The 16,681-nt window shown below is 36.1% G+C and overlaps 1 protein-coding gene across 2 annotated transcripts in view; it reads right to left on the bottom strand.

Annotated features, from left to right (window-relative positions):
• PPP1R1C (protein phosphatase 1 regulatory inhibitor subunit 1C) overlaps window positions 1-16,681 on the bottom strand; it is a 101,286-nt gene that overhangs the window by 1,495 nt on the left and 83,110 nt on the right. The gene's annotated exons all lie outside the window — the stretch shown is intronic.

Below are 16,681 nucleotides of genomic sequence, written 5' to 3'. Positions count from 1 at the left end.
ACAAATAATGGGTGCTTGTTAATATTTGTTGCACAAAAAATTGGTGGAATTAATGAAAGAATAAACAACTTGCTATTTGGCTTTGGCTGTTCCATAATAATATATTTTCAGATTATTTCTTAATAATTCAAATTTGGAGTACATGTCAGAAGGCACAATTATAATCCTACTCAATCTGTAAAATCATTTTCCATTTCATTTTGATTATTGTGCTAAAACATCATACTACCTGATACTGTATATAGTGATGCTTAAGTTGGAAAATTTTGTACACAGTTGGTACTTCAGAATATAGGTTTATGAAATTATTCTAAGTATTACTAAAAAATTTCATTTAGAATGGGTAAATGAAAGGAAGTCACAACTCATATTTGCTATGAATCAAAGAGACTGAAAAAAAGGTACATATTTGCATGTGCTTTGGTCAGCAAGCCTCAGAACACTATTTGGCAAAGAATGACATCCTTGGACTTGGTGGATTATCTTGCAAAAATATTTGATCAGTTGTAATAATATTTAAATACTTTAATTTCATCTGCAAACACAGATCACTTGTAATTCCTGTTGACCCAAGACTGTAGAGAGACCTTTGTTATTAAGAAATAGAACTTATTTCATATTATTATAAAGTACATAAGGGAAAATAAAGAGATCTAATTGCTAAGGAGAAGGGAAAGGATTTCATTGAGTTCCAATAAGTCATTACACTAAGTCTTATATATGTATCACAAAATCTCATAATTCCATGATATAAATACCAAGATTATAAAATTTAGACTCTGACAAGACAAGTGATTTGTTCAAGGTTATAAAGATAGCATAGTTTCCAGAAAAGTTCTAACACACCATAATCCCTCAATATACACTGAATGAATGAACTAATCATAAGAGTCCATTGTCAAAAGATTGCAGTTCAGTTTCCCCATTAGCTTTTTGCAAGCTGCCCTAGATTTTTCTCGCATTCTCTAGGATTTATTATATGTTTAGAATAGCACTTAACTGGTTTGGAGGATGTTGGGATTTCCTCTGAAATATGAAAGAAATCATTCAACCAGCTGCCACTATTTTACCTGAGCTGAATTTTTGTACTTCTCTGGGTTTTCAAAGTTTCTATTTACTCCAGAGTTCATTCCTCTCATCCACAAGGTAACTACACAGTAATGAAGTTATGTTCAAGACAATTTGGGTTAATGATTTAATACCAACTTTGATTTGCCCATGTTTGGAGGACAAACATTTAAAAAATGATAACCAAGATGTCCAATTTATTAATCACTAGTCAGCTACTTCCCATGTTTGAATATAGGTCTACTTGCTTACCCTAACTTACATTAACTTTATTGTTTTTTAAAGATTTATTTTTTATTTGTGCAATAGCTGGGATACAGGCCAGAGGCATGGGAGGGTGAGAGGATTCACCAGAGGCAGAGTGGGGAGCAGAACAGGCAGACTGACTGAAAGCAAGATTGAGGGGAGCAGGAGGCGAGACAGGAGAGGTTTGCTGCACCATGTGGGTATCTCCCTGGCTGGCTGGGAATTGAAACTGCGCTGCAGAGGTATGGACAGCTTCACAGCACTGTGCTCAACCCGCTGCACCACGGGGGAGGCCCATAAATTTATTTTTGCAATAATAATGATCAAAACGTTATATGAGAAAGCCTTTTTAAAGTAAAATCAGGGCCTCCCCGGTGGATCAGCAGTTGAGCACTGGGCTGCGAAGATGCCCGCAGCCTCTGCAGCGCCGGTTCGATCCCCGGCCACCAGAGAAGGTCCCATATGGCGCGACAGACCTTTCCCTCAGCAGTGCATTTGTTCATCAGTCTGCCTATTCTGTTCCCTGCTCTGGCTCTGGTGAATTCTCTCACCCTCCCACACTTCTGATTGTGCCTAGTGCTTGTATAAATAAATAAATCTTTAAAGAAATAAATAAATAAAGTAAAATCACTCACTTAGGCAAAGCTGGGAAGGTTTTGATGAAGCAGGATTTGGTGATAAATTATCAGAGAGCTATTCCATAGGCCATTTCTATGCAACATCTCTGCAGAAACACAAATTATTTTGCTCTCAAAGTAGTTCAGACTATTGTCGACTTTCTACTAGGTAATGGATGGTTGGTCAATTTGTGTTTTGAATCTTTGTTTTTTCCTATCAGCAATATTCATTTGGTTGTAAATACAATAATGTTAAGATTAAAGCATAAGGTTGACAATTTCAACATGGCCAGGTAACTACCTGCTTCTATGAACAGAGCTCTTGACAGTGTTAGTGGCTTTCCTACCAGCTGAGTCAGCTGTTTAATAGGAAACTGCTTGCTCACTAAGGTGGTCGGATCTTGTCTGGATTATATTGCCTGATTCTGAACTCTGCTTTTCAAGATTTCTTTTAAAGAAGGTAATTGGAATTAAAAGAAGTCTTATGAAATCACTTTTCTAGAGAAATTGTATGTGAAACTGGAATGTTTAACATAGAGATAGCTGAAAGGATATAAGATCCTTCCTATTCCTGAAAGCTGGGGGAAAAATAAAGTTTATCTGTGCAGTTCCTGAAAGCAAAAATAGGGCCAATGACTTACATTTATGTAGCGAGGGAAGATTATAGCTCAATATAAAGAAGAAAAGTCTTAAATTCTTTGTTTGCCCAGCAATAAACATGAGTGAGGCCCCCCATCTCTGCATATGTTCAAGCCAAAGCTAAATTGTGGTCTCTGAGGTTATACAGGGATCTCTGTAATGAGGAGCAGGGCAAACTAACAACTTCACTGACCCTGAGATGTTATTAATCCACAGAGGAGATATTTTGTTCTACTGAAATATTTATTCTCTGGTGAGTGCTATAAGTTACCCAAAAAAAGCAATTATATCTTCAAATGACGTGTGGCACAAATTCACATTTTAAAGCTAATTCACATTGAGAGTAGCAAATGTAAGTTTATTCCTTTTTTCCCCCTCTCCACACTTTAGACCTTAGAAATAATTTTACAGTCCTCTAGGGAATCTGTGAGTGAATTTTAGAGAAACTGTGACCATTTTGGAATTCCATTTATAGTAGTATTTGTACCTTCTCCAGAAAGAAGGTCCATAATTTTCTGCAAAAACTCTGAGGGGTCTCTGACCTCCAAATAATCATGAATGTGAATGCTAGTCTAATCTAAACCTAATCACTTTGGTTTAAAGATGAAGGAATAATTTCAGATGGCAAAGGGACTTGGTTAAATTCGCACTGCAGTATTTTATTAGGTTGAGACACAAACCTGGGCCTGTAATTCTTTTATTGAGGTAACACTGGTTTGCAACACTGTTTATGATTCAGAGCTATAGGTTCACAACTCTTCAGATTTATGTTATCACATTATACCTGCCACCTATTTTTCCTCAGACATGGGACTGGGACTCTGGGAGACACAGAAAAATATATGGTCTAATTGTGGAGACCAGACATAGTAACTATAAAGCAATATGAGTAAAATAAAATAAAGTCCTTACTGAGTGTTGAGCATGAGAGAGACACAACTACCAATCAGGTGGGAACATAGTCAAGGATTGTGTGCACATAATGCAAATTAGCTCAAAGAAGAGGGGTTCTGGACAGGAGGACAAATCGTGCATTAGGAGAGATTTGATTTGGGAAAGAAAAGCTCCAAAGTGAGAGATAATTATCTGGACAGCTGTTTATTGAGCAATACAATGGATAGGCCCAGGACAACAGCAAGTTTGCGTTCTAGATGAGAAAACTATTTGCAAAATATATTCAATGGATATTAGTTTTCCAGCACCCACTATATACAAAAGAGTGATTTCAGTAGCACTAGGATGATGGCTTTTAATGATTTCTAGAATATTGATCCCTGAAGTTTATCCGAATAATCATACTATCAATAGACATATTCTAAGAGCATCATTTAGCCTGTAATATGGAACATCAATGTCCCTTGGTAAAGGTCTATTATCTCTCTGATTCAAAATGTGCTTTACATTTCCCAAAATGTTTTCACATGTATTTGGGTTAATCCTCTTGACACACTGAGTTTCACAGAAATCAAGTGACATTAATCTCATTCCAAAACTAAACACATGTCCTGAACTCACCTTAAATATACTGTGTTCTTTCCTATTTGAAGTGAATTCTATGTCTGTGCCACTAACCTCTGTGTAATACAGTGACTGGTCAGTTAATATAAACAGCAAATGAACACATGAGTGTTATTTAATTCCCCATTACTTAGAGAAGCATTTCTTTGCAAAAGAATAAATCCGCAGTATGTTTCTCTGTTTATCATATACGGGAATAGGAGCAGAATATTCACCTGATATTTTTAAGTATTCATAAGTGTTCTATGTTTTGGGTATATTTTTACTTATATATTGATATTTTACTAAATCTTTTGCTGATAATAAAGTGTAGGAGAAAGGTTTAGCAGTAATTAATAAGGAGAAGGTAGGGAGGAGGTACAATTACATGCAATTGCTAGAAGTATAAATTCAAAAATAAATTCAAATAATAAATTCATTTTTCAAATGAATTTATTCAAAATAAATTCAAATAATATCTTTACATATATATATGTATATGTATGTATGTATGTATGTTGCAAGGACCCTGCTACTGAGCCTAGGATAAAAATCACTTTGGTAGCCTGAGTGCCTCTTTTGTCCTCTACAGTCAAGTGCTCTCCTAATACAATCTTTTTCTTTTGAAGCTAATGCATTCCCCATAAACTCTGAAGTAGATTTAAAATTTTAAGCCTACACATTATGGAGCTAAATGGCGTTGGACAATTTTACTTTAGACAGAGACAGAATGGCTCCCTAGCCTGCAAGACTTGACTGCCATTGATCGGACACAAGAGTATATCTAAAATAAAGAATGCATCAATCAGCAGGAGTCAGTGGTTAGCTGTGAAAGCACTAAAAATAAAATGAAAGAAGAGCTGCATTTACAGTCACAGAAACAAATGCTGTCTGTGTTTTTTAACTGTATCCACAGAATGATCTACTGTGCTGGCATTTGAGAAGGCTCTGTCCCCCAGGCAGGAGCTTTCCTGTTGAAGCCCTGGTCATTCCACACGACCACAGACTGAAGCCACTATGCACCCAGTCACATAACAAGTCATTCTGCTCTGATTCTAAGCTCACTGAGAAACCCTCTGATAACAACAGAGCCTGCAACCAATGTGCTTGTTCATTTCATTTGCCAATCATGTTTCAGATGGCTCCATGTCAGACAGGCCTTTGCTGACTATCCCATTACAGTACCCCAATTTCTTTCCCTTACTGTCTATCTGTTTGCTGTGATTTATCTAATTTTGTTTCTCTTTTTAAAGAACACTTCTCAGTTCCTGTATCATATTTTGTTTATGGACTTGTGGTATGTTCTCCCACTAAAATGTCAACTTCATGATAATCAACCAACACATTGTTTTATTCACTGACCAATCAATGCCTGAACATCATAGATGCCCAGTGCATTTTAATAGAAAAAAATGACTGACCAAGGGTAGTTTCTTCCTCTCTCTGTGGAGGGCCTCAGCTCAGTTTGTTTCTCATTGCTCAGCTTACTGGCCACCCGGAAGCTTCTGAATGGCGAGATTGTTCTGCCTTTTCATCCTTTGCCTGACCCAAGGACAAGTAGTTCACATTCAGAGCTTTGCAACTGTTTTTGCTCTGTCGCGGCTTTTCTGTCAGATTGAGCATTGTTCTCAGGCATTCTTGGTCACAGGCAGTTTTACTCTCTGACCATCCCTTTAAATAATAGCAATTCATTGCACTGCCAAGGGGCTGCTGACCTACTTTCTTCTTTGATTTGCTTCCCTGCAGTTGGTCTGTCTGACTTGTCTCCCACTTGAAAATGGCAACCTCTCTTCTTTTTGCATAGCTCTTTAACAAACTCTCTTTAGCTAAACTAATAACATTGCCTTTATTTCTTTTTAATTTTGAAGTACTTGCTACAAAGGAATGATTATATGCTGAAATTTACAGGGAGTAGCAACTTTATATTGTCTATATGAAGTAGAAAAATGGTAAAGAAGTTTTTTCATAAAATAACAATTTTCTGTTATTTCTATCCTATAATAATCAAATGTAACAACTAGGAAAACAGTTTACTTATGGCATCAATTTTTTTTTTCTCAACACATGAGTGTTAGTTATCTGGGACATTTTTTTTAATTCCAAACTTAGAAAAACTTCCACTCTATCCCCTCAGACATTGTAACTTTGTTGATCTAAGGCATAGAATATGAATTTCCAAATTCCTTTCTTGTAAGGGAAAACAACATTTCAGTTTATATACACTACATTGAATCACTGTCACCTTTATGTTAGAAAACTTCTAAAATTATTGATAAAAGTGAATGTAAGAGGGCCTCCCCGGTGGCGCAGCGGTTGAGCGCTGGGTTGCGAAGCTGCCCGCGGCCTCTGCGGCACCGGTTCGATCCCCGGCTGCTCCCCGGCCACCAGAGGAGGGTCCCACATGGCGCGCAGACCTCTCCTGCCGCCCGCTGCTCCCCTCAGCAGTGTACTTCGGTCCTTCTGCCTGTTCTGCTCCCCGCTCTGGCTCTGGTGAATTCTCTCACCCTCCCGCGCTTCTGACTGTACCCAGTGCATGTATAAACAAAAAAACAAACAAACAAACCAGCAAACAAATAAATAAAGCATGCCTCTATAAAAAAAAAAAAATAAAAAAATAAAAAAATAAAAAATAAAAAAATAAAAAAATAAAAAAATAAAAAAATAAAAAAAAAAAAAAAAAAAAAAAAAGTGAATGTAAGATTTCCCAAAAAACCTATGCTTAGTTTCACTTAAACCCAGTTTAAGGGGAAGAATTCTCTTGAAGAATATTTGTTTGACCCATTAAATGATTTGAAATAAATTTATTCCCCAAACTCACTGTGCATCTAGTCTATATATCTTTACTTAGATATTCACTCTTTTATTTCTTATTCAACTTGTAGAAACTACTCTGATAACTGATAAGGGGTTATGGTAAGGGGTTATGTATAGATGTATAACTGTTTAGACAGATAGATATGTGAAACAGCACTATTAGTTTTGGCTTGATACACTAGCATAGAAACAGTCACCAATTTACTAATACCAAGGAACATGGCCAAGGAACATGGCCTCTCACAGATAATCCCGGAGGGTCATTTGGTCAGGCCCTTGTGTGTAAAACTAGCCACGAATTAGACTTTTGTTATTATCTCCAAACAATTTATATATACAATAACAAACTTACTGACATACTTATCGACAATATTTTAAAAGTGATGTATAAGTGACAAAATATTAATTTCAGGTAAATAACACAAAAATTTAATATTTATATATATATTGCAAAATGATCACTACAAAAAAATCTAGTTAACATCTGTCACCACATTTAGCTGAAATTTTTTTCTTGTAATGAGAACTTTTTTTACTCGCTAAGCACTTTTCAAATATACAATTCAGTATACTAAATGTAGTCATCATTTTTTATAGTCACAATATTTTTTAAAGTAACTTATAAACCTTCACATATACATCTGTTTACTGGACTATATAATCTGAATTGTATCATGAATATTCTTTTTTATAAATATAAAACTTCTATATTTTTTAAAATATGAAAATTATATCATGTATTTTGAAGTCAAATGAAAACAAAAACAATTGCATTAATTTTTCAATCCTGATTTGGCATTCTTTTACTTTTTAATATAGTGAGGCTCAAAAAAGTAGATTGACCAGAACTCCCTGGTCCTCTAGAAGATTTTACTAAGGAAGACTCTATATACAACAGAAGCCATCCAAGAAGTACAGCTTATATCCCTGCTCCACTGACTTAAGCTCCCTCCTTATATAACTGTCAGCCTAGAACTGCCTTCTCTCAAAGCAGTTATAGTGCTGTGGGGAAATGCTTTATCTCATTCATAGGAACATAACCTTTTAGGGTTGGAAGAGTTTTAGACAGTCATCTGGAATTTAAAAAGCCATCCAACTGCCTGCCAACATTCACACACACACACACACACACACACACACACACACACCCTCTATCATATTCATTTCGAGATGTGAAAACCAAGACCTGTTTTCTGAAGTCACATAGCCAGTAGCAGTTATTCAATATAGGTTGTTGCACATTTATTTAATTTTCTCTACATCTTACCATGACAGACACAAAGGTTGAATAAATTGTGGGTCATGGGGTGTCCTGCCAGAGTTCCTTTCCCTGTTTTTCTTATCCAACCACAACCTGGTTGCCTATTGCTAAGAGGTAAAATATATTTATTCCATGATTTTCAGAGCTAGACTCTTTAGAAAAATGCTCTAATAGATGTTTGGTGATTGAAATGGACTGTTAGCATAATAATTTAGGCATAAGATGGATTCTGCTTCTCTAAACTGGCCTTTGATCCCTTACAAGTCAGTGTTCAGAACACAATCCTTTTTTACATTTGGAGATTATTATATGTCCTGGTAATTTGCCAGCAGTACTACTAAAATATAACTAGAAGTGGGCAGAAATAAGAGGGAGAGTTGTCAACGTTTCTAAAGATTTGTATATTTCTCAAAAAGTAACATTATCCCCCAGATATTCCTGATTGTTGCTTATCAGGCTTTGCAGCAATACTCTCTACTCTGCCCTTCTTATAAGGAATGACTATTCTCCCCTCTTACTCAGGGAACTACTCCTCCCACTCTGAACACAGGCGAATAATAATCTGGCTCTTATATTAATTTACTCTTTAGTCACTGTACTAAAAGGGGGAGCTGACCCCCTCAGAGCCAATCATACTCCTTCCCCCAGGATCTTGCTATCTGAAAACAAGTCATCACAAGAGAGTTTTAAAACTATGGATGGTGTAATGAGTGGACATATTTGCTCTGAATGACCAGATTTTCTGCTTAAGGAGACAACTGATCTAGAGAGGCCCATGGGGAGGATGAAGCTACAGGCAACGTGAAGAAAATGAAAGACATGGCCGCCTCGATTTTCTTTCCTGAGGCTCAGTTGCTTCCTTCCTCTCTATATTCCCTTAATAACATGAAACAACTAATTAATATTTTCAATAAATCCCCTATTGCAAAAACTAACTGGATTTAGTTTTTGTATATGTGAAACCCAGTGTCCTAACTAATTGATTCTCCCTGTTCATTTTATATTTTCTCTGTTATTTCCTTTTGGGGTAGAAGGCAGAAAAGAAAATGAGAGAAAACAGGATTATTCCTTTCATTTTCCCACACCTCCAGCTTATTGTTATTTGGCTTTTCCTTTGTGTTTTTTTATTGATTTTTATTAGCAAGATTTTTAAGTTCACTAAGTACTTTTCTATTTTTGTAGCCTATTGCTTCTGGCTCTCCTGGCAATGTTGGGAAGTTAAGGGAGCCAGTGTGGGGAAATCACAATGAAATGACTTGACAAAGGGAATATGAGTACTTACTGGGAACACCGGGGTTAGAACTCAGAGCTCCTGACAGGCTGACCTTATGTTCCCTTCAGCCAACCAGTCTTATTTTATAACCTGTTTATCACTATGCTGCCAAAGTTTTACCATTATTCATGTAAGCTCTTTCCCAGCTCTCTTCCCTGACTGCCCATGACTATGCAGGTGTCTCTCTTTTTTCCTTTCTCCTTTTCCTAATAAACCTATCCTTTTAAAATGTAAAGAGGGCCTCCCTGGTGGCGCAGGGGTTAAGACGCAACCTATGAAGCAATCCGCAGCCACTGCAGCACGAGTTCCATGGCTGGCCAGGGAGAAACACACATGGCGGGACAGACCTCTCCCGTCCCGCCTGCTGCTCCCCTCAGCAGTGTACTTTGGTCCGTCTACCTGTTCTGTTTCCTAGTCTGTCTCTGGAGAATCCTTTTACACCCCGCATCTCTAGCCTGTACCCCAATTCTTGTATGAAAATAAATAAATCTTTAAAAAAATAAAATGTAAAGAGTAAAAATAAAAAATAACTCCTTCGAAAGCTAGCAGACACTGGATGGTAAACCCAGTGTAACATGTCAAGACAAACCCATGTCACCCATCAATGAGGCATAGCTGTAACCTAGGCAATGCCACAAAGCCTTGTTACTACAATTAAAAGGAACATTCCCACCCCATAAATAAGAATAAATTTGAAAGTATAGACCAAAACATCACTGCACTTTAAAAAAAGCTACCAGAATGATTCCTTAGTATACTTCCAGCTTTGAGTGAAACTTATAAAAAGCTGGGAACCAGAAAAGATGGAAAATATTTTGCCGTGTCTCTACAGCATACTTCAACATACATCTGAATTTTAGATTCATTACCAGAATTAAAGTAATAACTAAAAACCAGGATTTTATTTTATTTTTTACAAAATCAGTAATTGTCTCCCTGTAGGAAGGCAACTTTGAATGGATAAATATCATAGACTTGCAGTTCAGAGGTCAAATCATGCTTCTTCCTTTACTTCCTGAGGCAATAATCTTATTACTACAAAACCCTGAACATTTATGGTCAACTCTCTTTGTATGGATTTGTAAACAGTCAAATGGAAGAGTTGAGTGTTTCTAAAATAAGTGTTTTGTTCAGAAACGTTCAGCCTAGGATTTATGATACTTAAAATTTATCAGCTTCTTCAGATTAAACATTTACCTTAGCAAATTGTGGATACTGATAACACAGGATGTCATAACAGATTAAAAGCGATCTCTGAAGATTCTAGGAAAACATTGCAAAGAAAAATATTTTGAATTCCCCAAATGAATTAGATCTTGAACTTACTCCTCATTAGTATTTCAATGTGGCTTACAGAATCTATTATTCTCAATGTTATACTTCTTTTGATTCATCTATATTTTCCACTCACCTAATTTATATTACATTATGAGCATAGCCAATTCTGTGTAAAAGTGAAGATATGACATACCCCAGTCTCCCTGTGGGGCACCCAATCTGTCCTGGGTTGGAAGACTGTTTTATAAATTGGCCAGGAGTCCACTTTTTCCCCTTTGCAACTTCATTCTAGATTATCAATATTCATGGTTAACACAAGCTAATTTAAAGCAGGGCTACCTTTTGTCATTCTTTTAACTTGCCTGATCTTAATTCTATCATTTTGTTTGATAGTAATACCTTATATTATTATAGCACTTTTCAATTTTCACAACAGACATATATTTCAGTTTATCCTTTCATAACACTGTAAAATGGGAAGGGCTATTATTGGGATTTCACTGTTGGGGAAATTGTTTCTACCGATAATTAAACTAGTTGCCCAAGATCCCTTGACAAGTCAGTATCAGAACTAGCAAAAGCTCCAAATTTCTAGTCTAGTTCTTCTCCCACTATGATATCCAATTTCTCATTTACCTTTGGGCCAAGATTTCATGATTTTAGTCACAAGCTATTCTTTGAGGATACTCCCCTACCCCCCTGCAATATAATATGATTAATATTTTAATGATTTTTTTCCCTGAAGAATATGGATTCTTTTCTCATACCTCTGAAGAAAGGTCCAAAAAAAAAGGCAGTTTTAATCCAGGTATCAAGGAAAACCATGCCAGGTGGAAATGATTCAGGAAATTGGGACTTTGAGCTGCTCCTTCACATATTATTTAGCTCTGTCCCTATTTCCTGCCTAATTGTAGGGCTGGGGCTACTTAGGAATAAGGCAAACATTTTTCTAGGAGAGCACTAATTTCAAATATTCTGCAGTACTTTCCCAATAAATTATGGAAATGTCCTAGGAATTCCAACATCTTTCTGAACTACTTCCTGCACCAATATTATTGCAAAATTGCAAATGACCTTAGTCCTGGGGGTTTTTTTTCCTTACAAAATATGATCACTAAAGGAATGTGGGAAGAGAGATTACATCTGTTGAATAGTCAATTACTAGAATCAAGTGTTTCACGTATTTTTCCAACAAAGTTATTTTAGGGAGCTTATTGTGATCTTCCAATTATTTTTAGATATTTGTTCTTAGGTTAATACTCTATTGCAAATAACTAGATTAGTATGTGTGAAGACAGAACAGCATGTACTTTTGTGTTACATACCAAATATCATCATAAGAGGCCACATCCATCACATTTGAAGAAAAATCCAAAATTAATGAACATTTTTTAAATTTCCATTACTCAAGAAGTTTCCAAATTAAGAAGAGATTTTTATTCCAAAAATATGTTTGCAAAGTATTTGGGACTCACACTATTTTTCTATAAGTGCAGATGTAACAATGTGGGAAATTTTGTTTTATTTTTCTAGGCTACTGACAAATCCTTCAGAAGAAATGACCTACATTTGCTGTTTTGATAAACTCATTCATAGTGGAAACTAGGGTTTGGAGCCTGTGCTATCAATGTAGGTTGGAGAAAATGGTAGGGCTACAGTGCATGGGAAAGAAAAGAAACACTTTTGCTTTTGAAATAGAAGGACAAAGTAGCATGAGCTAAGTAGGTTCAGAGGGAAGAAAAGAGGAAGAAAGGACTTTTGTTGTATCACATCAGAAGCAGAAGAGAACTGAACGAAGAGAAGAGAAATGTGTCCTAAGGATTTTCAGAGATTTTATCTTGGAATGTTTAAATATTAAGCCTGCACCTCAGTGTAACTTATGAAATTATCAGTGAATTCCACATTGATTCTTAAACCTGTGTGATATAATATATATGTATATGATGTATATGATGTATATAATGTGTTTGTGTGTATATACGCACACAAGCAAGAAGAATTAAGGGAGGAGCATAATTTGGATTTCATGATAGTTAGTTGTTCAGAGAAACTGCACTGCCTACCTAACCCACAAATACCCAGAAATGCAGACCCAACAAATTCATTTGAAGATAAATCAAGACTGACCTTGTTTCTGTGACCAAATACATTTCAAGTTACAACAGGAGGTGCTAGGAACAAATCGCACAGGTTCCATTGCAAGAATAAAGGGGTAAATCAGATGCTCTTATTTCCAGTAGTAAACTAACATACCAACTTGGTATGGATGTCGAGGTTGGGGGGGTAAAGTAGGGAAGAATTCTCAGTCATTTGTTCTATGTATGAGTGATTCCTAATTGTTATAAGGAAATCATTTTCCTGTGATTTACTTTAAAATACATCAGAATGGAGAATGAGAGATGTGAATGTACATATACAAGAGTGAAAGTGTGTTAATTATATCTACCCCTTTGGGATGGTTGATTAATATTTCAAGTACACTAATCATGGCTAACACTCCAGGGAGAGTTAACATTTGAGGGAATCTCATGGAAAATGTACTTCAGAATAGCACCATTTGTAACTTCAATCAATAACAGAAAGTTTATTAATTAGCATATAATATGCCAGAAATAATTTTTCTTTAGGGAATGAGTGTTCAAAATATGCCTATTGGTTAGATAGGTGGAACAGGTAACACATACATTTTCATAAATGAGGTTTAAAATCTAGTAAGTTTAATATCATGCATTCTTCAAAGTCAACTCCAGTCTAAGAATTCTAATCTGTTCGGTGTAGAGTCTTTATCACCTGATTCTGTCTAGAAGTTTAAAATAATCCTGCCACTTGGAAATTACCCCCTTTGCCTTGAATAACCTTGCACAGAAATTGCTTGTGGGAGAATCTGAAAAGTCAGAGGGCTGAGATGCATGGATATTTTGGAACAATTTATAATTTTAAGGAAAGAAACTGCTTGTTAATAAATGTTTGCATTTGTGGCAAAATTAAATGAACCAAAGATAATGTAGGCCCTGGGAGGACACTGCACTTAAAGGACATGTGGGAATAATAGAAAATGAAAAGATCACAAAGGCAATTGAGGGTGAAGAGGTGAAGTGATAAGTGTAACAAAAACATGAATTAAATAGTATTATAGAAGTTAATTAATGTTACACAGAAAGATGAAAAAAGCAGGGTAAGAGGGGTCCTTATGATCTTGGGAGGATGTCTACACACATCTGCAACCACATTTTTCTTACGGATCTGCCTCTGACTTTCATCTAGAAATTCATTCTTTACCTCTCTCTACTGCCTACTTCCCCCCAGTTTATAAAATATACACAAATACTTTAGATTCTAAAAATAACCAAGCCATGGCCTCCCTGGTGGCCTAGGGGTTAAGTCTCAGCACTACTACTGCAAAGACCCACCCCAAGAGCCTGAGTCTGATCCTTGAGTCTAACCCACATAGCAAAGCAGACCTCTACTGATTTGCCCTCTGCTCCCCTCAGCAGTGTATTTCAGTAGATCTACCTGTTCTGCTCCCCAGTCCGTCCCTGATGAATCCTCTTACACATACCCCCTCCTCTGGCCTGTACACCAGTTCTTCTATGTAAAAATAAATAAATAAAATCTTAAAAATAACCAAGCCAGGGCATCCATGGTGGTGCAAGGGGTTAAGTCTCAGCATTATGAAGCAATCTGCAGCCACTGCAGCAGGAATTCAATTCCCAGCCAGGGAGATACCCACATGGCGTAGCAGACCTCTCCTGACTAGCCTGCTTCTCCCCTCAGCAGTGTATTTCTGTCAATCCTCCTGTTCTGCGCCCCACTCTGTCTCTGGTGAATCTTCTCACCCTCTCCCAGCTCCCCCCACCCCATCTCTGGCCTATAGCCCAGCTCTTATATGCATGAATAAATAAATCTTTAAATAAAAATAACCAAGCTAAACTGTCTTTAACCATGCATATTCCTCTTGCTTCTTTCTTATCCCCTAAGAAAGGAGATGCTGATCTCACTTGCTCACCTGTTGTTCACTTACCCATCTACTTTGTGCAATATGATTTCTCCTCCGATCTCCTCACCAAACTGGCTATTGATGACTTTTTGTTGGCCTTTAAACTTTATCTTATTTCACCATCCCAAGTCTTTGCCACTGCTAAATGTCCGCTTTTCTTGAGGACGCAGTGTCTCCTGACTTCTGAATGTCATTCTACTGGTAGTTGTGCTACTGCATTTAATTAATCCTCCTTCTCAGTTTCCTTTTGTTCTGTCCTTCTACTGTTAATACATTTTTCTTAAATGTTTAGTATTCTCCCAAGCTAGTGCATTTTGTCTTTAAGGTTAGTAAAAAGTCCTCCAACAATACCGGTATCATAAACAAAACTTATTGAAAACTGGGCCTCCCCTGGTGGCGCAGTGGTTAAGCGCTGGGCTGCAAAGCTGCCCGCAGCCTCTGCAGCACCAGTTCGATTCCCGGCCACTAGGGAGGATCCCACATGGCATGCAGACCTCTCCTATCTCGCCTGCTGCTCCCCTCAGCAGTGTATTTTGGTCCTTCTGCCTGTTCTGTTCCCTGCTCTGGAACTCACCCTCCTGTGCTTCTGACTGTATCCAGTGCTTGTATAAATGGGACTAGAGTCAAAATAAGGGGGCTGGGGTGCAATTGTATGGGGAATATAACCAAAATGACAATGCATACATTGTGCAAAGATGAAAAATGATGTAAGAATTATATAAAATAAAATATTAAAAAAAACTTATTGAAAACTATGTACTTGTTTGTTCTCTTTTAATTATGTTGGGAATCAGTGAAGAGTATACATACTTTAATAGAGAATTTGGATATTAAAATTTTAGTTTGAAACTTTGCATGTTATGGGAAATTTACCAGTTATTATCTAAAAGCATTTGGCTTTCAAAACCTAATACATTGCCTAAATTTATTCTTAGTGAAATGAAGATTGTATTGCCATTTCTGGAAGATTGCATTTAGAATATTTTTATTTACTCATCTAAGACTATATTTTCAAATAAGATTCATTTTAAATATTAAGCACAACATTTAAAGAAATGGAACTTATCTAGTCATTAGAGGTTAGAGAAGAAAGAAATTCTTGTTTGGTTTTCATCTGTTATAAATAGCAAATGGCACCCAATTTACTACTTGTTTATTTATATTAAAAAAACATTAGTCACCAATTAACTCCTTACAGTCTTATTTTAAACAAGTATTTTCAACTATATAGTTTCATCTCCCTCTTTCTCATTCATACACCCTTGCATACATTTATAGTTCAACAGAATTATTTAATGCTAATTTGACAAAACATCAGGTGGCAAAAGGAATTTTGGCTTTCGTTCTGAACTTCTACCCAATCAGAAGCGACATTTGCCTTTATACAACATATTTCTATTAGATAGGTTTGTTAAGTCTCCATAGACAACAATGTCCAAACAAAATATACAGCACATATACTGGAGAAAAATGAATCCATTTCTTCTTCAGAGACTAAATATTTATACTTGAAATGATTTCCTTTGGCTAGGTATTCAAATAAAAACCAAATTCCAACATGTAGTTTATGAATCTGTGAGTATTAAGAGAAAATATAAGCATGTAAAAATGAAACATTTAAATAAATTTAAATTGTTTTAAAATATTTGTATATTGAAAGATAATGCCGATCATAAAACAGATTGATTTGTTAGAGAATAAAATTATTTAATATAATTTTCAAAGATTGATATGTACCATTAGTCATTTTATTAGTAAGAAAATATATGACTAAGCCAGAATTAATTAGCAATGTAGTGATGTTTATTGTGGCTAAAGGAAATTGCCATCTGCTGATCTACCATTACTCTGAGTATTTTTGTATACTTTAAATAAAAATTCTGTGCAGTGTTCTGTGCAATGAAAATGAGATTATACAAATGGTTATTCCTGCTTGCATTATAAAAAAGTGAAACAGCTAAATATGAAAAAAAAATAAGGAATCCAAAAGC

This window comes from Talpa occidentalis, unplaced genomic scaffold (genome assembly GCF_014898055.3).
Source record: "Talpa occidentalis isolate TD23 unplaced genomic scaffold, MPIMG_talOcc4v2.1 talOcc4.3, whole genome shotgun sequence".
NCBI classification, from domain to species: Eukaryota; Metazoa; Chordata; class Mammalia; order Eulipotyphla; family Talpidae; genus Talpa; species Talpa occidentalis.
The sequence above is the reverse complement of the archived record's forward strand: the minus strand, read 5'-3'. Positions and strand labels throughout refer to the sequence as shown.